Source organism: Cervus elaphus, chromosome 19, assembly GCF_910594005.1.
Source record: "Cervus elaphus chromosome 19, mCerEla1.1, whole genome shotgun sequence".
NCBI classification, from domain to species: Eukaryota; Metazoa; Chordata; class Mammalia; order Artiodactyla; family Cervidae; genus Cervus; species Cervus elaphus.
The window spans coordinates 38,229,209-38,253,559 of NC_057833.1; the positions used below are offsets into that span (position 1 = coordinate 38,229,209).

General features: G+C 44.1%; 1 protein-coding gene across 3 annotated transcripts in view; it reads right to left on the reverse strand.

Moving 5' to 3' along the window:
* The window catches only part of DGKG (diacylglycerol kinase gamma), a 218,151-nt gene that overhangs the window by 62,056 nt on the left and 131,744 nt on the right, over positions 1–24,351 (reverse strand). The gene's annotated exons all lie outside the window — the stretch shown is intronic.

Genomic DNA, 24,351 nt, shown 5'->3' on the forward strand with positions numbered 1-24,351 from the left:
TTGAAATGGCTGTACAACAGCGATGCTCCCAGGGCCGGGACACTCAAGCCCTCAGCTGTCCCCAATCTTATGTTTTCAGCACTTCGTAATCGGATGATCAGGGATGGAAGATTTTTTTAACCAACTGTTCTTGCTACCAACTTAAAGAAAAACCTATTTGTTTCTTAGACATCATGGCTACTCTGGGTGAACAGCCAGTGGCTCTCTGATCTTCCTGGTCAGAGCCAGAGAAAGGCCTGCTTGCCTCTGGATCTGGATCAAGGGAGGAGTTCCATGAAAGTCAACCAGGTGGCAACTGACAGCACGCTCTGGTCAGTGTCCTTTCTACCACAAATGCAGAGGAGCTTCGATAGTTGGGGTACGAAGGGAGGACAATCAGTTAGCCAGTTGAGACTTGATGGAGGTATAGCCTCAGGACAGAGGAGGGATAGCCCCACATCAAACCAGCTAAAATGTGTGCTACTTTGTCTATGCTCTGACTGGGAGAAGCATAGTGGAGAGAATTAGACACAGATTTGCAGGCAAGGAGGAAAGAGGGAAAAAAAAAGTGAGTTGTTTTGGTAGCAATAGTTTCCCCCCACTTCTTTCTCAATTGTATTCGCTTAGGCTATGACAATCCTTCATTGAGGGGTAGGCCTTGTCCTATTTGCTTCAAAGTAAGAGCTCACTATTTTGAGCTTTAAAGATGTTCCACATTTTCCTGATGGGGGGTGGGGTGGCCGGAAACAATGGTGTTCCCATGTAGCCGGGAGCTCTGCAAAGTCAGATGGTTGTGTCCTGACACTTGGTCATTTTGATCAGATGGTCTCACCAGGAAGTGTTTCTGAAGGTATTCCATTCCTCTCGTCCCAACTGTCATCCTATTCTCAGGGGCTGGCTAAGAGAAGGGACACCTGTCCAGTTTATAAACTGGCAGATTTTGCTGAGGAAGGATTAAACAGAATCACAATCTTCTTGGCACAGTCTTCAGGAGAGAGGATGCCGCCTTGCGTGTTGCTGATCCTCCATCCTCAGAGCTGTGGACTAAAAGAAAGGAGCATTCTTCAAAGGAAAGAAGGCTTTCTTCCTAGTATTTCTTAGGCCATAGCAAATGATGCTTTTGAATAAGAGGCACAACTTTTCTCTCTACGTTTCTCAAAGAGTCCACCTACAGCTTAAAGACAAGTCTGTGTTCTCCCACTGCATGAAGATTTCTAAGATCTAGTTGGGAAGTAGCCTTTCTGACTCTTAGTAAGCAGGAAAAGAAATGATAAACAATATTTATGGAGTTATGCTTATGAAGAAACTTAGAAGGGTTGGGTGTTCTTTAAGTAGACCTTCTCAGCCAGTGTACTAGGCCCAGGTGTGCCTGAGATACCAATCTCCTCAGCTTTGGGTGGCCAGGTTGGGGTCTGGGGCAGACTGAGCCCCTGATGCCACAGCTGGGGTTCTTTCTATATGAGGTAAATGCCAAACATTTGCTTTTGTTTTCTACGCCTGCCATGATGTGCAGAGGAAACACTGCTCTGATCACTTCTCTGTATGCACAGAAATGTGAATACAAGTTACCCAGGGATTTCATTAAAATGCAAATTCTGATTCAGTCATTCAGGATTTGGGCATAAGAATTCCTTGTTTTCTAACATGCTGCTAGTACTGGTCCAGCAATCACGCTTGGAGCTGTGAGGATCTGGGGACTACTTTTGTGGCTCTGAAACATTAGTATTCATAAGAATCACTTGTGAATGTGATTAAAATGCTAGTTCCTGGGCTCTGATTTGTAGCGATTCTATGTGGCCTATGTGTGACAGGGCCCAGGAATATGTATTTTATGAGTGCCCAGGTGATCACTATTCAGGTGGTCAGCTGTCAGGATTTTCCGAAGCATTACTCTAGATCCCAGTGAAGTGACAATGAAGGAAGAAGACAGACCGATTAGCCCTGAAAGAGAGGATTCCTCAGGGAAGACAGAATGAGGGTCAGTGCCTTTCAATAGACAATGACGGCAAAAGACCCAGTAATAGGAAAAGCACAGACTGTCATAAATGCCAAGGTTGAGGATGCCTCACAAGCAGCAAGAGCATCTCTGTAGCCAGGAGACCTGCATTATGATTCCATTTTCAAATATCATTGCTGGTCTGAATCATGACTTTTGAAAGTTATTGCCAGGAGATTTAGAGTTTTAATAAAAATTTCCGGAAGCCGCAAGCTATTTTTACCCAGAAGTGGTGCTTCTGATGATCTAATAAGGTTAAGAGGTCATGGTTAGGTCAGTATTGCAGAATGACTGAGAAGATCAAACAGACAGTTCTTCTGTTGCTGGTTAGATGTCCATTGCTGGCTGTGAACCTAAGCCTCAGTTTCCTGATCTGTATAATGGAGGTAATGAAAAGATCTGCTTAAAAGGGTAGTTGTAAAGATTAAATGGGATGACTGCAAAGCACTTCTCATAATGCTTGCTGCATAGTAATCTCACCAATAATGTTAGCTACTTACTTATCAGTTATTATTTCAATGTCTTGGCATGTTTGGATACCATAATAAAGTTATGGCATCAGGTTGGGCAGCTGTAGACATCGTTGTTGTTGTTTAGTCACTAAGTTGTGTCCAACTCTTCACGACCCCATGGACTGCAACACGCCAGGTTTCCCTGTCCTTCACCATCTCCTGGAGCTTGCTTAAACTCATGTCTATTGAGTCGGTCATACCATCCAACCATCTCATCCTCTGTCACCCTCTTCTCCTCCTGCCCTCAATCTTTCCCAGCATCAGGGTCTTTTCCAGTGAATTGGCTCTTCGTATCAGGTGGTCAAAGTGTTGGAGCTACAGCATTAGTCCTTCCAACGAATATTCAGGGTTGATTTCCTTTAGGACTGACTAATTTGATTTCCTTGCAGTCCAGAGGGCCTCTCAAGAGTCTTCTCCAGCACCACAATTAAAAAGCATCAATTCTTCAGTGCTCAGACTTCTTTATGGTCCAATTCTCACATCTGTTCGTGACTACCATAGCTTTGACTATATAGACTTTTGTAGACATTATACATCCAAATTTTTCTGGGACAGAAAAACATGTGCTCATACTAGTCAGATCATGTGTCTTGACTTTGGGTTAAAAATATATGTTCCCTCCATGTCTAATCTAATAGTTTTTTTTTTTCCAGAGTCAGACCACACCCTAATCCTTGGTTAATTATCTTGACTGGTCACATGATTGTCCAAAGACGTCATGTTTGCAAATCTGCTTCTGAGAAAGTACACATTTGGTGTGAGACAAAGTATTCATCAACTCAAGAAATATTCAGGGTGCCAGGACTAGATAGGGTGTACTTAGGCACAGGGGAGAACAAAACACAGAACTCCATGAGCCAGACACCTGGGAAAGGGAGTCGAGGAAACAGAGTGTGGAAACAGTCATGTGCCAAGTACTGAGCCTTGGGGATACCTAGGAGGAGGGACATCCAGTTCTTAGTGAGGCCACCACCCATCCTAAGTGAGTGATGAGTTCTGAAGGATGTGGAAGGGAATAAGGAAAGTTGAGGAAGAACATTCTAGGCAGAGGAAAAAGCCCAAGCAATGGCCCAGGGTAAGAGAGAGCACAGTCCTGCTGGAGAGGATCTGGAATTCCAGGAGGGGTAGATTGGCCAGATAAGGGGGGTGCAGTGCTTAGGTGTTTGAGCTTTATCTTAAAGTCTATACTGTGTTGTGGACCATCCTCAAGTGACAGTAGTGGTGAGGGGCTGGTGGTAGTGACCTGACAGACTTTTGTGCTTTTTAAAGATCACTCTGTTCCAAGTCTGGAGAGAGTTGACTGGAAGGGGTGGGTACAGATTTGAGGTCTGGAGGATGGTTTGTAGGTGGTGTATAAACCCAGGAGAGAACTGGGAAGGACCTGAACCAAGGCAGTAACAGCAGGGCTCAGGCTAAGGAAAGGGATTCACAAGCTAAAATTTAGTAGGTGGAATTGACAGGGCTGGTTTGTTGGAACGAGTCAGTGAGAAAAAACAGTCAATGACACCCAAGTGTTTAGGTTGCATGATAGATGGCAGGTGCTGTTCAGTGAGAGAGGAGCGCAGGAGTTCAGTCCTCCAGCGGCAGTCCTCTTTGTAACTGAAGGACAGCACTTTTGTGTTTTGGCGTGTCCATCACCCATCCACCCATCTATCCATAGATCATCTATTGAGCCATACTATGGACTAGGCACTGCATATGACCTGGAGATGAGTGATAAATAAGAGAGGCAGGATCTCTGCCTCACAAATTTCCATGCTTTTAATAGCTTCACCAAGATGCTAATATTCAACCTCTGACTGACAGGACTTTTGTTCAGAAATCTCAGAGCTTTTCTTCCTCCTCTTTTAACTCAGGCACATTTTAGTTAGAAGTAAATACAATCTGGAAAATTCCATGGATGGAGGAGCCTGGTGGGCTACAGTCCATGGGGTCGTAAAAAGTCGGACACAACTGAGCAACTTCACTTTCACTTTTAAATACAATCTATTCTTATGGTTCTTTGGTTTTTCATTCTGCAAAACATTTCACATGCACTATCTCTGAATAAGTACCATTGTAAGTACCAAGTAATAAGTACCATTACTTATCTCTGAGTAAGTAAGTACCATTGCTACAAGTAAGGGAAGACTTGAGGAAAAGCAAATTGTCGAGGTTGTGGAGCAAGTAAATGCAGAGGTGGACCCCTCCCTGACTGTCAGGCTCCAGAGCCTGTGTTTTGCTGCCTAGACACACTATCTTCTCATGTCTTTGCATGTGGGGTGGTGTGGGGTGGTGCTGTGTGCTCCGATCACAGACTAGGCCGCTGTAAACCAGGCTATGAAATGGAAGCGGTTGCAGGCCTGGGGTGTTAGTGGTTACATCACAAGCTGGGAAATGCTGTCTGATGAAGAGTGTGCCCTCCCCCTTACCTAAGTCCCAGGGGCCAGGGGCGTGGTCTAGGTGAGTCTCGGAATTGGATTTGTCACAGGAACCTCCTGGTCTTGAATCTAAACAACCTCAGAAAGTTGGGGAAACCAGAATAGATCCCTAGAAAAGCCAGAGGCTCCCAGGACACCCTGGACATTTTTCTCCCAGCTCACCCAGAAATGAGGCACAGGAGGTGCCCATGAGGCATCTCCTACACAGAGTGAGATGGGGAAAGCCGGGAGACAGACATCAATTTCACCTCGGGTGCCTCCCACTTCAGCTCCAATGTGGGCCACATCTGGCCACGCATAATAAGAGAGGGCCAAGGGATCTAATGCAAGACCCCAGGATGGAATCAAGGAGCCCTGCTTTCAAATGCTGACCCTGCCCTTTACAGCTTGTATAACTTTGAACTTTTTCTTTTTTTTTTTTTTACTTTTCTGAGTCTCTTTACTCACAAAATGGATAAATACCTAATTCACAGAATGTTATCAATATTAAATGAGACATGTAAAGTCATTTAGAACAGGCCTTGGTCTACAGGCCTTCATCCCCTGTACACATTAAAAGTTTGATTATTGGCAAGCCATCAGCAACATTCAATATTAAAAAACAAATTACCCTCTTCCTAATGAAGGTCACATATCTGGTTTCTCAGAAAAAATTGCCACTAGCCTTATATTAGATAATATAAAGGGGGATTATTCTGGTTGCCTCTGCCCTAGCTGCCAAAATAGTTGCAAGTCCAAAGGCTGGAGCCAGGAGGGTAGGGACCAAGGAAGGAAGAGACTCCTCTTGGGATGCAGGTTGATCAGATAGCGATGGCCCCCAGCACCCTGCATGACTGAGGTCAGACATTAATGGTGGGCCTGAGGTGGAGGCTGGCGTCAGGCCAAGTAACACAGAGGACAAGACAGACCCTCTCTTTGTATATGTTGGGGTGCTGTCACCAAGGACTGCACTGGCAGGCCCATCTGAGGCAGGGCTTCCTAAAGGTTTCTCAGCTGCTATGGGGCTTCCCCGATAGCTCAGTTGGTAAAGAATCCACCTGCAATGCAGGAGACCCTGGTTTGATTCCTGGGTCAGGAAGATCCCCTGGAGAAGAGATAGGCTACCCACTCCAGTATTCTTGGGCTTCCCTTGTGGCTCAGCTGGTAAAGAATCTGCCTGCAATGCAGGAGACCTGGGTTCGGTGCTTGGGTTGAGAAGATCTCCTGGAAAAGGGAAAGGCTACCCACTCCAGTGTTCTGGCCTGGAGAATTCCATGGACTGTATAGTCCATGGGGTTGCAAAGAGTCGGACATGACCGAGTGACTTTCACTTTCACGAGAACAGGAAGGAAGCCAAACCCCCAGCCTGCTACCACTGCATACCATGACACTAGGGAGGAATAACCTGGATTCTTTGGTTCTGTCTACATTGGCAGAGCAGATGTGGATAGCGCTGAGTGCTGACATGTTATTTGTTGATCTGGAAGTAGAGAAAGTCTCTCATCAGGGAGGCTTTAGACTTTAGGTTTTACATTTTCCCTGGTGGCTCAGACAGTAAAGAATCTGCCTGCAATGTGGGAAACTTGGGTTTGATCCCTGGGCTAGGAAGATCCCCTGGAGAAGGGAATGGTTCCAGTATTCTTGCCTGGAAAATTCCATGAACAGAGGAACCTGGTGGGCTACAGTCCATGGGGTCGCAGAGTCAGACATGACTGAGTGACTAACATTTTCACTTTTTCAAAAATTTTGCATATATTATCTCTTTACATTCTTAGAAGAATCCTGTGAGGAGGTGCTCTTGATGATAAATTCACAGGGTGAAGCAAATTCTTCTCAGCCTCATCTTCTCTTTTCTCTTTCCCCTTTTCCATCATCACATTAAGCACCTTTCCAAAGAAAGAGGTAATAATGCCCTCTAACAATTTGACAAAGCCCTCATTCTCCCTGCTGAGTAGACAGCCTGACCGCCAGTGTTCCTCTGGTCTTTTGAAGATGTCTCTCCTGCCATTACTTTTAGCCCTTGTTGGAGGTTTGCTGCTGCTGCATGTGGTACTAGTTTTTGTCTGTTTCATTTTCAGTTGTATAAGAGCATGGCATTTAGAGTCTGAGAGGCTAGGGTTCACGCCTGGTTCTGCCATTTCCTGGTTAGACACGTTACTTCAGTTCTTTGACCCTTCATTTCTTCTCCTACAAAATGTGAATATGATTTTCTACTTAGCAAAGTTGCGAAGCTCATATGGCAAATGCAAAGCACCAAGCAGGTGTTTCATGCATGGGAAGTACTCCCTCACTATTCTCTCTTGTTGCTAAGAGACACACTCCCCGGGAGACTTGTTCCCCAAAGGCTGCAGGGGTAGGGACAGGAGCCTGTGGGGTTCTATCCCAGGCAGCCAATATTTTTTGAAGAAAATAAAGCTAACAATGTTTTAATGACTTTTGGACTGCCTTTTCTGCATCCGTCTTCCTGAGTTGTTTTTGGCCCAGCATTTCTTTCCTTCTCATAATCACCTTTCAGCTGGAGATGACTAATCCGTAACCAGTTGTCCTGAGGCTGGTTTCCAGGTCCAAGAAACTCCTAGGTTCACTGTCAGGCTCTAAGCTACCCCGGAAAACCCGTTCTTGAGGCAGAAGCCCCTCATCTGGGCTCTCAGGGACTCTCAGGCACATGGAGGAGTGGTAAGCAGCAGCAGTGACACCGTGGGTTGACTCTATTTCTGGGCTTTCTTAATTTCCCCCTGCTTTATAAGAAAATAACATTGATTGCACACTAGTTAGTTGAATCTTTTCATTTGACAGATGAGGGAAAAATGAGACTAATTAAAAATGTTCTTTTATATTTGTCAGCAATTTAGGACTGGATTCAGTCACCATCCTGACAGCCTATGAATAGCCTGTTTTCAAGGATGTCCACAAGTGAAACCAAGCTCACTGCTGGGCATTTTCACCAGCAAAGGCAATGAGCTTCTGATGGCCCTTTTCTGATCATCTAGGAAGTTTGAAGGGCAGTAGACTTTTGAAGTCATCAAAACATGAAAACATTTCTTTGGGTGTAGAAGGCTACAAAGAGGACACTATAGCTATTTCTAGAAATAGGAGCCCTTGAATTGAAGGTGTTCCTCTTTGTGGTTTGGACTTTGATAATCAGAATCCCTGAGTGGGTCATGACTCAGTCAGTCAGTTAGGCCTCTGTCAGCCCAGTGAAGCAGATGCTGCCCCCAAGATATGTTCTGTGTTGGGCTGAGGGAGCCTAATGATGTGGTGGCCATGCTGGGTAGACCTCCTCCAGCCCCACTTCTCATACACACTAGAATGTCGACCCCATGAGAGTTACTCAGGGTCTCCTAGACTCAGTTTCCTCATCCTACAATGAAGGGTGGAGGATGACAAATTTCAGAGGTTTCTCCAAGCTCCCTGAAGAACCTGAGATGACAAGATATGGGACAGGGCAGGAGGGCCCACCTGTTCCATAATCAGAGCCATGGAGGAGTGTGGGCCCGAGTATTGTCAGAGCTGCCTTTCTTTTTTTTTTTTTTTGAAACAAAGATGCCACAAAAATGTGTTGTGAAGTAAAATCTCTTAGTTATTAAAGTTGGCAACTAGTTCAGCTCTTTAAAAGAACACCATATGGACCCCAAACTGCACACCTGGGGAAAAACTCCACCTAGCCAACAGGCTACTTTGGCACATTAATTATATATTTTCATAAGGTTCATCTCAATTAAAAAACAGAAACAAATGATCTCAGTACCATGAGTTTGCCGGGTTATTGATGCTGTTACTGCTCTGACTACTAGAGTTAGACTAGTGTCAGGTTATGAAGGAAAATAGGAATCTAGCACAACCAGAGAGGTATGATAGCAACCTAGGAAGAGCAAGTGCAACTCAAGCTGAATGACAACTGTTATAATATTGAGACCATTTATTTGTTGACATTTTATATTATTTAAGTCCCGAGTGCTTTTGGATGTTCAGTGACTATGTTAACCAAAGTTTAGATCAAAATTTTAAAAAAGAAAAAATAAAAGCCCAGGTAGGTAAGGCTTAGTTCCAAGGCCAGGGTGTCAGGTCCTGTAAAGGGCCAGTGACTGTCGTCTCACAGGTGCTGCAGAGGCCATCTGTGTCACCCGCACACCCAGCTGCCCTGGCCCATCAGAGAGCTTATCACCACATCTAATCCACCCTGCATGCTATCCCCTGCCCTCGCTGCTCATTGGAATGGCACTCGGTGACCTGCTGGCACAGAGCTATGGATGGAAGGATCTTTTCCAAGGGGAGGCAGTGGCCCTGTTGGTACAAGGGCAAGCAAGCCCCCAGCGATCAGGAAGCGGACTTTATAAATAGCTGTTTTTGTTCTCTGAGTTCGACTCTTGTGCCCACTGTTCCTGCCAACAAATTTGTCTTGGCTCAGCTCAAGGGTCAAGGTATTCCCTGGCTTTTTTCCATACTGGTGACAAGACTGGTGTTCATGGTGCTCAGAAAAATATAGGGTGGTGAAAGGACAGGTGGACTGCAGACCAAGACCAGAGACCAGGAGGGGGTGGGCAACAAGACCAGAAATGGGGTGGGGAACAGGAAAGGGGAAGAGCTCAAGAAGGGGGTTAAAGAAAACTGAAAAGGCCAAGAAAGGAGGGAGGAACCTGCCTAATGTGTATTTTATAAAGACAAAATCCTTTTAATAACCTATAAAGACACTTCTTAAGTCATTTTGACGTGGGAAAAATTACCTGTAAAATCACAGCTGACAGATCAATTGCACTTAGGGGAACTTTGGGGCCCGGGGATTCCTAGCTGGGAGATCAGATTCCAAGAACTATTCCAAAGTATGGAAGGAGGTCATGAGTCGCTGTCAGTGTTTCTTAATATGTAACAGTATTTGGGCATTTACTCATAACAAAGACTGTATAGGCTAACTAGCGGGTTAAAAAAATTTTTTTTTATGTGGAATGGAATAAAATCAATTACATTGGTTACTCTTGGCAACCTGCTCTGATTGAATGGCAAAGGGATTCTGTTGAATCCTAAAGATAGAAAACGAATGGTTACTTAGAACAGCCTTTCTGGGCGACAGAAATCTTATTCAGTAGGGCATCCATGGTGGAGGGTGATGAGGAATAAATAAGAGTAGTGCTCCATTTGATAGTATGTGAGTGCAAGCAGAACCACACCAGCTCTGCACAGTGGTTCTCCTCTAAGCCATACCAGCCTTCTCAGGGTACAGATTAGAAGACTGACATCAGCCTTAGGAAACTGAGATTGAGGATGCACCAGCTGGGATTCAAATCCCAGCTCCCACCTTCCACCTTCCCATCCTTATTCCTTACCTTGCCATCTACCCCCACACCCCCTCCTGCAGCTCTGCCCCAGAGGGATCTGAGAGAAGTGGAAAGGTCAGCCCAAACCACAAGAGCTGGTGACTGCAAAGCTGCGGGCCATTCCCATTCGTGCCTGTGGGCTGGCTTTGATCACAAGCCACCGGAAGACCACAGGCTCCAGCTCCAGGTTGGCGGACTCAGGCTACTCCAGCCCTTTCTCGCTCTTCCCCACAGAGTCGGCGGTCTGGGTCTCCCTGTGGGTCTCTAGTCTCCACTCTTGCCCCAGAGAAAAAAAGGGCCAAAGCCAGTGGCTTCCTCTAGAGCAGCCGTTCTGCCCCTCCCTCCCAGGGTAATTCTGAGCCCTGGAGAACCTGCTCCTTTTAAGCAATGAGCCTTCTACTGCACATAAGACAGTTGGTTTCCGTGGACTAGGGGCAGAGTCTCCTTTGGTGGGCACTCCGGAATTCTGTCTAGCTTGTGACAGTTTCCCCTCCTAAGGCTGGGACTCCAGTTGTGGGCATGAAGCCAGTCAAAGTCTGAAACGGGATCCTCCCCCAGGGTAGCACCTGGGGACACACCCCTGTGTGGGCAAACACCCAGGCCCAAGCAGGAGGTTTCTCTCAGACTCTGTCCACGGGTACCCAGCACACTCACAGACTCTGCGGCCCTGAGGTAGAGTCTCTCCCAAGAGACAGAAGTGTGACTTGAGAACTGCCACCGTGACGAGAATGCCACCACATGGTCCTGCCACTTTGGGGGTGACCCTCAGGAGAGACAGCTGGTGAGGCAGCTAAAGTGTTCCTCTATTGAGGGCCCGAGTCTCTGGAGTGTTTTTCCAGTCAGTATCTGTCCTTGCCAAGGGAAAACAGTTCCCTTCCCCCATCCAAAATAATAAAATAAAATAAAAATCTCACCAAGTTTGGCTGCTTTTAGCAATCATTTCTCTCTTTGAAGATTTATTTGTGGAACGAAAATCCCCTTCAGGCCGATTTGGCTGAGGCTAGAGGGCTCTGAGTAAGCACAACCTCACAACTCTCAGAGAGCAAAGTCAAATAGAGCCTGGCTCCCAGAGGCAGGGAAAGGGGAGAAGGCAGATGGGCACGTGGGGCTCTAAGGCCCTGTAATGATTGCTTAGTTGTTGTGTAGCTTTCTGATCCTGATCTATGCTTTATTAGCATTCACACATCCATCAGGCCAGGAAACTGGTACCTGAAGGCAGTCAGGAACAGTTAAGGCTGAGGTGGGGAGGAATGCTGATTAGAACAGAGTTTGGGATTGACATATTCACACTGCTATATTTAAAGTGGGATAACCAACAAGGACTTACTGTATAGCACATGGAACTCTGCTCAATGTTATGTGGCAGGCTTGATGGGAGGAGAGTTTGGAGGAGAATGGTTACATGTATTTGTATGGCTGAGTCCTTTTGCTGTCCACCAGAAACTATCATAACATTGTTCATCGGCTATATGAAAGTGACAGTCGCTCAGTCATGCCTGACTCTTTGCAACCCCGTGGACTATACAGTTCAGGGAATTCTCCAGGCCAGAATACTGGAGTGGGTAGCTGTTCCCTTCTCCAGGGTATCAAACCCAGGGTATCGATTCCCAACCCAGGGATCGAACCCAGGTCTCTTGCATTGCAGGTGGATTCTTTACCAGCTGAGCCACCATGGAAGCCCAGGAACACTGGAGTGGGTAGCCTATTCCTTCTCCAGCAGATCTTCCTGACCCGGGGATTGAACCGGGTCTCCTGCATTGCAGGTGGATTCTTTATCAGCTGAGCTACCCCAATAAAAATAAAAAGTTTTTTAGAAAATAAGGAAATGAAAGATAAATACAAAATAAAAAGATGAGATTTTGTTCTCAAACCCACCAACCAAACAAACAAATATAGCCCTGAACACTGGGGGAAGGTAGGCTGAGGAAGCTCAGATGCTCTTGCTGAGGAAGACCATTTCCTGGGTTCTGACCAACCAAGGCGAGAAACTAGGAACTGTCTAGCGGAGAAGGAGGTAAACCCCCAAAGCAGGTCCACAACCCCACCCTACAGTACTTCACCCTACGTTATTCCCAGCAGAGCTTCCCCTCTGTCTCTACTTCCTCCACTCCCAGCTCACCCCCAGCTGTTGGCAATTATTCTAGTTTCTACTTATCCGGTGTCTATTGTGTGCTGGACCTGCATTAGCTGCTTTAGAAACCAAAGGGTCCCCCCCTGTGGTCCTCACATCTGTCTTCTGTGGTGGGTGCTATGTGGTTATTTTACAGATGCCTTTGAGGCTGTTGTTTCTGGGCAAACGCATAGCTGGCCTGAAATGGTATCGCAGTGTCTGAGGGGATGCTGGCTGAATAAGCCTGGTCTCCTCTCTCCCTCCCACAGCCAGCCTTCCTGAGCTTGAGGTAGTGCCCGATTTATGACAGGTCGGGTTACAAAAGTTCCTTGCTTAAGCCAGTTGTTTGTCACTCTGAGCACATTTTCCCATAGAAACAATGTCATGTTGAGATTGGGTTCTCAGAGTAACCACCAAAGCCAATTAGCCCATTAGATATCCAATGTCTAGTTTTGGAGACAGTGTGGTAGGGCTGAAAAAGCTCTGGTCAGAAGCCAGAAAGGGCTGGGTTTCAGCCACAGATCAGTCACTTACTTGCTACGTGGCCTTGGGCAAGTCATTTAGTCTCCTCATCTTTGAATTGGGATGGTATTCCCTACCTTGCAAGGGTTATTGGGAAAATTAATTGAGAAGGTATACATGGGTCCTCTGATAAACACTCAGATAATGAAGCAACAGAACTCCACTGCTATATATAAAACTGGCTTTGTGGCCTCATGGATTCTGAGTTCCAATTTGAAATACAAGCAGCACATCTTTCTTGCTGAATTTGGACTGGGGAATCTTTGTTCTCCCTAACTTCCTGGAAAAGAAACATGGGCACTATTAATAAAACCCACCCTAAAATCCTTGGTGACCACCCTAAAGTCGGGATGGAGTTCTGATTCGACTGGGACCAGGGGTGGCAGAGGGAAGTAAGAAGCAAAAGAGGTAAGAAGAGGGAGAAAAGGGCACAACTAAAGGATGCCTCACATTTCTTCCTTTGGCTTTCATAAAACTACACGATAATCCGGCTACTTCCTCTGAAGTTTCTGTGCCTTCCACACCATGAACCAGCTGGATGCTTCCTGGTCAGAACTAAATACAGAGTAAGGTAGTTCCCTCCTTGGTCTCTCTTTTACATCATGAAATTGTTAGCAAGGCAACAATTCATAAAATCGGGCAGATGCCTGAATAAATACTCTCTTCCCATCTTTATTCCATCTTCTTCCTATGCTACTTAGAAAAACATCTTAAATAGGAAAGCACCAGCCAGAGACTCTCTCTGCCTGAGAAGACTGTAGCGTACACCCCGCCAGCAAAATCCTTTCTATTTTGCCCTTTTGAAAATCTCATCCATATGCTCTCGGCTTTGCTTCCACTTTCACGTTTGTGACTTCTACTTGTGTGCACACTCCTAACACCCATTTTAGCGCCTCTAATCATGTGACCTTGTCACCCTGACCTAGCATGGCATCCTGGCTGTGTGTCCTAGCCACCTCACCTCTGTTGTCTTGGAGGTCGTGCTTGCCTCCCCCATTCACTTGGCCCCCTCACCATGCAGCTGGCGAGCGTGTCCCCAGTGTGGATGTGACCCTGCTGCCAGTTCCTCAGAGAACTGCTCGGTACCCCCTCTGCCAGGCCTCTTATTTCTAGCTCACACCTGCTGCCCCTCCGTGGGCTGCGATTTTAGAGTTTCATTTGAACATTCCACTTTATCCCCTTTAAATCTCATTTTAAAGCTCCCCTGTTTGGTCTTCAAGTCTCTGGCCAAAAATGTTTTCCTTGGTTTATGTGACAAGCTCCCGATTCCTTGCCAAGGGGCCTGTCATTCCAGCATCCAAATCCGTGGTCCAGGGAAACAGGCGTCCTCGGCTCAGTTACAGAGCAGCTCACGCTCCCCATGCATCTGTGCCTGTTTCTTCTAAAATCCTGACTCACGGCTCTGGAAGAGACTGGAGCATCAACTCTGCCACTTGGTTTCCTACCCAAGACACCAGAGTCACCAGAGAGACTAACCAGGGTCCCTCTGGACATGTGACTTGTCCCCACATCCATGGCTCGAAGGGAGAAACAGTCTACGGGTTATTTGAGCACGTTTGCTCCTTTTTGTCTCTAATGCACATTCATGTTTGCTGCTTCTTGTCTCTAATGCACGTTTGTCATCAGTGTGAACTCAGCAGAACACTAGTCTCACAAGACGCTCTAGGGTAGGGGGATTCTGTGGTCAGCTAAATTTGGGAAACTAAAGACTTTATCCTGGGATGTCTCTGGTGGTCCAGTGGTTAACAATCCACCTTGTAATGCAAGGGGATGTGGGTTGGATCCCTGGTCAGGGAACAAAGATCCCACATGTAGCAGAGCAACTAAGATCCTGTGGGCCACAACAAAAGATCCCAGATGAAGCAATGAAGGTCCTGCAGGCTACAACTAAGACCTGATGCAGCCCAATAAATAAATTAATGGATAAATATTAAAAAATAAATACTTTATCCTGCTTTGGCATGGTCTCCATAGACTTGAATCTATGTATACTAAAGGCTCTACATTATCACACAGAAAAAAAATAGATTTAACTTGGAGTTTTCCAACAATTGAGCTCCTGTCTTCCTGGGAATCTCCTTTTAACATCTCATGGAATGCACTTTAACCAATGCTAATTTTATAGCTTGAAGAAGACAAGCTTGTAGTGACCTCTATAGACTCTTATCAAACTCATGATGATCTGGTTAGCTGTTCTTTCCTTTCTCCAGAAGTGCGAAATCTGTCTCCTTTGGGTACAGTTCCATACTTTAATTTCTCCCCATCAAGAGACTGGGCCTTTCCTCTTTATCCCCATGGTATATCTACTTAGTAATCACACTCTTGACTTTGCTTTATGTTCTGTTTGAGCTTCTGAGTGCCTTTTCTTTCTGGATCATTTCTTTTAGGACATCTCAGAACCCCCCATCAATGCAAAGACCCTGGCCTCTTAGGTCTTCTGAGGCCCATTCACTCTCTCCTTTGGGAGGAGACCAAATTACATCTGCAAGACCAATATTTGTGACCATGGTCAAGCAAAAAAAAAAAAAAAGTAATTTGCCCTCATAATAGCCCTCAGTTTATATTTTCTGGGCACCAGTGTGATAACTTGGAGGCCCACAGATCTTATGAGGCTTGGAAATTTGACTTGCACAGTGGTTTTCAAAATTGGAAGAATTTTAAAATAAACACCTGGAGCCCAGCTTCTCTTGAGAAATCAGATCTGTTAATACTGGATTGCTTAATACTGGGTTGCTTTCCAACTTGGCAACAATTGGCCAGAGCTGAGTACTGGCCACTCCCATTACACAGGGCATATGCTCTCTACCTTACTAGAGTCCTCATCACTCCTTAAAGCCTTACATCCTTGCACCCGTTCACATTAACTTTCTGGTCTCTGCTGGCATTCAAATTTGTGACCCCTCATATAGGCCTTTGTAGTTTTCTCCTGGGAATTTTCCTAGAAGCTACTTCAAGAGTTTCTCCCACTTTCTTCCTAATCGGATCCTTCCCATCTGAGCCCTGGTACCTTTGGTGATGTGTCCTAATGTGTGTCTGGTTTCAAGGGCTGGCCTGCTGCAACAGAGTAAAACTTGAAGCTGTTGGAATTCGCAAAGATCATGTGAAGAAGAATAAAGTCCACCTTTTCTGGGGAAAAAAATATTTTCAGTTGCTCTGTGTTTATAAATTAGGTACAATCTGGTAGGTTTGACAATCATGGAATACCAAGTAATGAATTTGTCCTTTAACCCTACAGAAGTAGCTTGCTTTATTTACCACTTTGCACAGATGGATGGTTATTACAAACATTAACATTACACTAAGGAGTCTTGATAATTAAGGGACAAGTTATCCAGTTCTCAAATCTCTTCTACTTTTCTAACCGACTGACTTACTGTTGGCCATTTTTCTTTAGTACACTCATCTCTAGTTGGGTGGGGGACACGGTTGTAAGTACAAATCCTGAACCAGGCCATCAGCTCAAGTCAGAGAGCATCCTGCTTTATTATCCTCACCCAACCTTGCACATGTCTACAGAAATCCTGATTATAAGCAGCCTCCATCATTCCCTCTGCCCAAGTTCCGTTACCAGGTGGTACAGAAGACAAAAGGGAGAACCTGATTAATTAGAACACTCTGTGTTGACAGCTTCAATAAAAGTTTCACTAAGACTAAGAGTTTTGGGGTTTTCATTTATCCATGACATTCCTATCACCTCTTGCCCTCTGGTAACCCAAAGCTGAAGATTACAGACACACTTTTAGCTCCTTGAGTTCAAAGGCAAGATAGAGTACTTGGCTTGATTGGCATTTTGGAAAGCTCTCTAAAAAGGCTCACTTTCAAGATTAAAGGGACTCTTCATTCAACAGAATAGAAAACATTTTGTTACTAGACAATGAGGAATTTCAATCTAAGTGTAGGTTCAGTAAACATGAATATTCAGCAATTATGTAAGTCTCTGATGCTTTGGCAATTTGAGCGTATAAGTACACTCTTGGAACGAGGAGAGCCCCTTATTCACTGGAGAGCATTAGAAGATTGGGAAAATGTTTTCTTGTAAAATGTGAAGTAGTAAGGCCAAAAAAAGTTGAAAAAAAAAAGAAAACAGTCCTACAATCTTCAAAGTAGAGATCTATAATCTTCAAAGTAGAGCTCTGAAGACCTCTCTCAGAGGGATGTTTATAGAAGGGATACTTATACTGGGAACGGGGTTAAAACCTAAAATCCAGTCTAAAGCTAAGAGTCTATATACAATGTTATAATATATAATAGGTAAGGATCACAACACTATGCACTTAACTGAGAGATTCTGCAGTTACTCACATATAAACTGCTGAATGTTCTCCTTACAAATTCCTGTAGTAGCCAAAAGCATCATACCAGCACCCAAGATATTTTAAATCTATATATTTATTCCAAATCTCATGAGCTTTTTGTGAGATCGTTGTAACTTCCATTTACACCCCAGAAAGTTAAGAATGAGAGAAGTGACTAATTCACAAGGTATTAACATCTACATTTCACATAAGGGTGACACAGCCGAGATATGGAGTTGTAAAGCCATTTGCCCAGGTTTTCTTGACAGATAATTCACTTATTTCACTAAAGAGAGTTATTGAGTTTCCTGATTAGTATAGCAAAAAGCTGCTTTCAGAAATTCCTTTGGCCAAGTAATAAATGCAGTAAAATTTTCTTGAATAAATGTTGATTTAAATGAAGAATTAAAATCAATCACTCAAATCTTTCTTGAATATATATTACTCTTCAACCTTGTTTTTCAAACTCTAATAAAACATGTGCAAGTATGAAGAGTTTAAGGAAAATATATCGAAATGAACATGCTAATCTCATCAGTTCTAAACATAAAGATGTACTCTGTATCACAGAAATGTCCCTATATAAAAGGACAGTAATCCTCTAACATTTTAATTAGTAAAGTACAATAGAGTGTTAATAAGATATTCTTTTCTCTGTAGCTAAAAACAAGCGATAAAACACGTTATGCTGTTTAAAAGCCACCTAAATCAACTTCTGAAATTGTAGTGGTAGAAAATAGAGAATGACTTACGGAATTACTTTTTTTTTCCAAAATAGATTTCTACTTCCACAACCAAACAGCACGCATCAGGGTTCAGGGTTTACAAGAAAGTTGGTTGTTTTCCACAGTTTTTCTGGTCCTGTGTGCTGTACTGTGCTTAGTCACTCAGTTGTGTCCAACTCTTTTTGACCCCATGGACTGTAGCCTGCCAGGCTCCAGGGTGATTCTCCAGGAAAGAATACTGGAGTGGGTTGTCATGCCCTCCTCCAGGAGATCTTCTCAACCCAGGGGTCAAACCATGTCTCCCATGTTGCAGGTGGATTCTTTACTGTCTGAGACACCAGGGAAGCCCAAGAATCCTGGAGTGGGTAGCCTATCCTTTCTCCAGGGGAATTGCCCTGATGTGTGCTAACTCCCCAGGTGAGCAGAGCTGCTGCTGCTGCTAAGTCAATTCAGTCATGGCCGAACCTGTGACCCCATAGACCATAGCCCACCAGGTTCCTCTGTCCATGATATTTTTCCTGGCAAGATAATAGAGAGGGTTACCATTTCCTCCTCCGGGAGATCTTCCTGACCCAGGAATTGAACCTGCATCTCCTGCTTGCATAGCAGGCAGATTCTTTATGACTGAGCCACCAGGGAAGCCCCCTGTGAGCAGAGCTGGTTCCCCTTATTTCTATCCTGTTCTTTCGGTTTCCTCCTGGGGTTACCTCTCCTCCTTTCTCCTCAGGTATCTGTCTGATCTAATAGCCTGTGCTAGGCTAGCCCTTCAGCAAGGCTCAGCATGTAAATGTTGGAGAAGCCCTGACATTTTGGCTCTGGAAATACTGGAAAGAATAATTTATTCCTTCGTTGATATTTTCAAAAAGCATTTGTTGACTCATCCACTCACTCACCTATAGGAAAAAGTACAAAATCCTGGGCAGAGCACTGAGATCCTGCCATAACTGCCTCCCACTTGCCCTCAGAGCCCCTCTCCTTTCTCTCACGTCTTGTCTTTTTACACTCCTGCCCTTTTCCCAGCCTACTTCCTGCTTCCTCGCAGGCACCCAGCTCCTGTCCTTGTGAATCCCATCTCTCTCAAGCTCACACTCAAACATAACCTTCTTTGTGTGTGTGTGAGTCACTTCAGCCATGTCTGATTCTTTGAGACCCTGTGGACTGTAGCCCACCAGGCTCCTCTGTCCATGGGGATTCTCCAGGCAAGAATACTGGAGTGGGTTGCCATACCCTCCTCCAGGGGATCTTCTTGATCTAGGGACCGAACCCATGTCTCTTATGTCTCATGCATTGGCAGGCAGGTTCTTTATCACTATTGCCACATGGGAAGTAATAACTTTCTTTCTGAAGGCTAACTGCACTTTCTCAGTTAGGTCTTTGTACTCGTTATTCATGTCCCCTTGTTCAAATGAAGCTCAACCATGTTATATTGTATTTCCATCCTTTGTGAGGGTTTGAGGGAGGGTTGGTATTGGGAGTTAAATTGTGTTCTCCAAGAAGATTTGTTGAAGTCCTAGCCCCCAGTGCCTCAGCATATGACCTTATAGGATCTGTGACGTTATAGATGTCATCAAGTTAAGAGGAGCCATACTGGATTAGGGTGGACCAAATCCAATGACTGGTGTCCTTAAGAGGGAAATGTGGACAGAGAGACACAGACACACAGGGAGAACATCAGGTGAAGACAGGCAGAGATTGGAGTGGGGCAGCTACAAGTCAAGGAATACCAAGAACCACTGGCAACCACCAGAAGCAAGTGAAGAGGCACGGAGCAGATTCTCCCTCAGAGCCTGGGAAGGAACCCATATTGCTGATATCTTGATTTCAGACTTCCAACCTCCAGAGTTGTGAGAGAGAAATTTCTGTTGTTTTAGGCTACCAGGTTTGTGGTACTTTGTCACAGCACCCTTAGCAAACTAATACAGTTGCTAAGAGCCTCAGAATACGCTCATCCTCCTAACTAGACCCGCAGACTCCGGCAGGTAGGGGCTGTGGTAACCTATCTTTGCTTTCGGCCCCAGCATCACGCTACTAGAACAGATGCTCAACATGTTTGGCTGAATGAGGGCACATGCTCAGCACCACCTTTCTGGTTTGAAGTCAGTGGATCCTCAAAGGGTTCAGACCCTGCTCTGAGTGAGGAAGCCTGTGAACAAGGCAGAGAGAGTTTGTGCCAAAATGAGGACTTATAGAAGATGAAGAGGAAAAAAATCAAAGTAGGAAAAATATGTGTCAAAAACCTTGTAGAGGACTTCCCTGGTGGTTCAGTGGATAAGAATCCACATGCCAATACAGGGGACACAGGTTTTATCCCTGGTCCGGGAAGATCCCACATGCCACTGAACAACTAAGTCCCCTGTGCCACAACTGAGCCTGAGCTCTAGCGCCCATGCTCCACAACAAGAGAAGCCACTTCAAAGAAAAGCCTGTGCACCGCGAGGAAAAGCCCTTTCACAGCAACAAAGACCCAGCGCAGCCATAAATAAATTAATGATTGTTAAAAGAAAACCTTACAGACGGATTCTAAGGAAAGGCAGAGGCCAGGACTTGGGGTGGACAGGGTAGGACTATTCAGAATGTTTTAGAGTGCATTTTGAAACAATAGGTGACGATTAGGTTCCAGAGGAGATGTTTCCTAGACTAAGGAGTTAAGGGCAAGGTGAGAGGAACAGCAACCAAACACTAAGACTAGACTGGTGTTTGGGAAGGAGAACTGTATAAAGGGCCCTGAAGGTAAAGCAGATGCACTGAAGTTCTATAAAATGGGACGCTGGTTGTGGCAGCAGGTTCTCATGGGGCAGAAACAGGACAAAAACCATGAGCAGCTCCAGGTAGGGTGGGCCTGAGAAGGAAGAGCATCAGGATGGGCCAGTGGGCTACTGAGGACATGCTGAGGAAGAGCCATCGTGGGGTCCAAGTGGGAACTGAGGAATAAAGCGGGTGAGAGGTCTCTCGGGGACCACCCGTCACGGTGAAGTAGGAAGCAGAGGGTCCCATTTGGTGGCACATTGACTCACTCCTGGGCTCAGAGAAGATGCTGCGCTTGTCAGGCCAGATGAATGAGGCTGTTTTCTGTTTTTAGAAACTTCTGCAAGACATTCCACAATACTTCCCTCGATAACTCACTTTAGCCTTTAATATGTCTCCAAGTCAGGAGATTCTTCCTCCCGTTCCAAAGGCAATTCCTCACTTTAGAAGCACATGCTTCCCCCTTGCATTCTTTCCTGAGCTGGGAAGAAGAGTTAAGAGGTGTGGTCACTATTTCCTGTTGTGAATCCTTCTCACTCTACTCCCAACACATTCTCTGATTTTCCTCTCCAGGAAAAATGATTTTTTAAAAAAAGTTTTCTCAGAGGTTCTGTTAACTGTCTCTGAGACTCTTCTTTTGTCTCTTTCCTAAGCGCTTCTTTGTCTTGGGGCACCAAACTGGGCATTCAGGGAGGCAGGAAGTATAGCGGGCTGAGTGGAAGCTGTGGAGTCAGACAGACTAGGTTTGAATAGCCACTCCGATAACTAGTTGCCCACTCCTAAACTGCATAATCCCTGTGAGCCTCAATGTTCTCATCTGTAAAATGGAGCAATAATACTTAACGGCTACTTGGATAGCTGTGCTAGTTAAAACTAATATACATGAAATTCTTTTTTTAAACATGAAATTCTTGAAAGCATTCAACAAATGATGGCTCCTATTGTTAGTATGAGTTGCAGCAATGCTGATTATATTGGGCTTATTATTTTCGTAAGCACTTCAATATACCCAGACAGTCACACATGCTTAAAAAACTATACCACTGCAGAGTCCAGATGGCAACTCTTGCTACATCTGATGGCCACATAAAACACAAACTAGTCTCTTTCAGATAGAGCAAAACTATGTACAACACTGGGAACTGTGTTAAGAGAATTATATCCTTTTTATTTGATCTCCATGAAGTAGAACTGCATAACATATCAAGTAGTTATTTCATTTGCAAAGGGACTTGAATAATAACATTTTAAAATTTTCATATTAACTGAACAAAATCATTGGAATTCTCTTAATTGGAAAAGACTAATAAAACTCCCACTGCAGATAAACTTATTCCAATCAGTTCTTTTATATCATTTTTCTTTCATAACCTGTAAGTGCTTCTGGGTTAATAATGCTTTAACCCAGTGTATACCAGTGAGCTTAATTAAATTGTGTAGCAAGGTGTTGAAGGAAAATTCATTTAGAATGCTAATAATGTTTTTGGGGGAAGAGGACAATATGATTTATTTTTCTACAATAAGCCTTTACTTGTATAAGCAAAAGTTATTTAAAAAACAGCACATACAACTTTATAAGGACATATTATAATTATTTTAAAAAATATATATGTATACATATATACATAATTATTTTAAAATACAAAGTAAACCTGCTGGAATGTACCAAAATAGCAATATTATGTTTTTGAGTGATAGGAATATGAGTGATTGGTTTTTTCATACTCTAACTTTTCTGAACTTTACAACTTATTTATGATTTTGAAATAAACTATGATATCATACTATATGATATATTATTAAATTATAACATGCATTGTTATTTTATTGAAAATATTTTGTCAAGATAAATGAAGAAAAAAATGCCGTGTGTTTTTGATGACTCATACCCTATGACCAATAGATATTTACCATTCCTCTTAGAGAATCTCCAAATCTCAGAGTTTTAAGGACTTTACTGAGTCATTTAACATGACTATTACCTGATGTGGGCTCTGTCTTTGTAATAATAAGAATGTTAATAATAACAGCTGGCATTGATGTGCCACACCTCTGTAGTAAGCATTTTAAATGCACTGTTTCATTGGACCTTCAAAATAATGCTATGAGGTAAGGCACTTGTGGTAGGTGGAATAATGTCCTGAAGATGTCCATGTTCTAATCCCTGGGCCCTGTGAATATGAATATGTTAGGTCACATGGCACAAGGCAATTGAGGCTGCAGCTGGAATTTAAACCGGCAGTCAGTCAGCTGACCTTGAGGGGGAAGATTATCCTGGGTTATCTGAGTCAATCCAAAGAAATCACAAGAACCCTTTAAAGTGGAAGAGGAAGGCAGAAGAGAGATTGTCAGAAGGATTCGCTGTGAGAAAGACTTGACTGACCATTGCCACCAGGGAAGCCCAGCTGGCTCAGACGGTAAAGAATCTGCCTGCAATGCAGGAGATCTGGGTTCTGTCCCTGGGTTGGGAAGATCATCTGGAGAAGGAAGTGGCTACCCACTACAGTATTCTTGCCTGGAGAATTTGAAGAATTGTTGCTTGCACTTGTGGGTGGCCCTAGTTGGTGGAATTGATGTACTTATATGGGGCTCACATCGGTTTATCCAGTCACTTTCCCCATTGACTTATCATTCAAAATAACCTAATTCCTCCTATATGAGAAGCACTTTTAAAATATTTGAGGCCAATAATCACTTTTCCCTAAGTCTTCTCTTCTTTTGGTGAAGTAATCCCCAATTCAGCCCTTCCTTACAAGACATGGTTTCAGATTCCAGTATTTTTCTGACCTCTCCCTTCTGGAAGGCATCCAGACTATCAACACCCATTTGAGGACCTGGCCAGTTCCTACCTTACTCTGAATTTTTGTACTTTGATTTTCTTCCATGAGCTTATCATGCTGACCATAACCCTTCTGAACTTCATTATATCCTATGTCTTGTGCTCTTTGATGGAAATATTTCTAGAGAGGAATCAACAAATAAGTACTGATAACTTTTAGTTTATCTAGCCTACAGACTTGAAAACATAGCTGGCTTTCAAGTTCCTTTCTGGTATTATCACAAACTGATTCTACTCTTTGTTGATATGAATCATACCTTTTTTTGTTTCAGTCTGGAAGGGGCTAGGAAAAAAGGCCTGTTAAGCTACAGCAAGGAAACGTTCTGATCAACAAGCAACTTTTTAAGGAGTCTTGAGATATCATAGGCTCCTTGTGCGTACCAGTCTGAGAAGTTGTGCTGTCTGGGAGGCAGGGGGAAAATGGAAATGTTAAAAGAGTCCATGTAGTTTCATCATATCATTGAAAATATTCTGAATCTTTACAGCAGAGACCTGCACACAAAGATTAATCACAGCCTCCTAAAATCTCTGACCATCCACAGCTTTAAATGATCTATGTTGCTGTTCCCTCATTTCTGCAAATAATCAAGGGCTGACTGTAAACAAACAAGCCAGCCAAAAAACCCTGGTCTTGAGCAGTTGCGTAATGATGAAGGCCTGGTGGAAAAAACACGAACCCATATTTCATTCATTTCACTCGCTATGTCTCTGTTGAGGTGGGGTGAGGAGGGTGGGGGATAAAACATTTTTGTGGGCTAGTATAGAAACATTCAACTAATTAAATAAGTGGGTCTGTCAGACTTGACTTGAAGACTTGAAAGTACTTGAACACAAAGCATAAGGTTTGCATTTCCTTTATAAATACCTACAGGAGTAAGAATAAAAACAGAAAATGCCATAATCAGCTTCATTTGGGA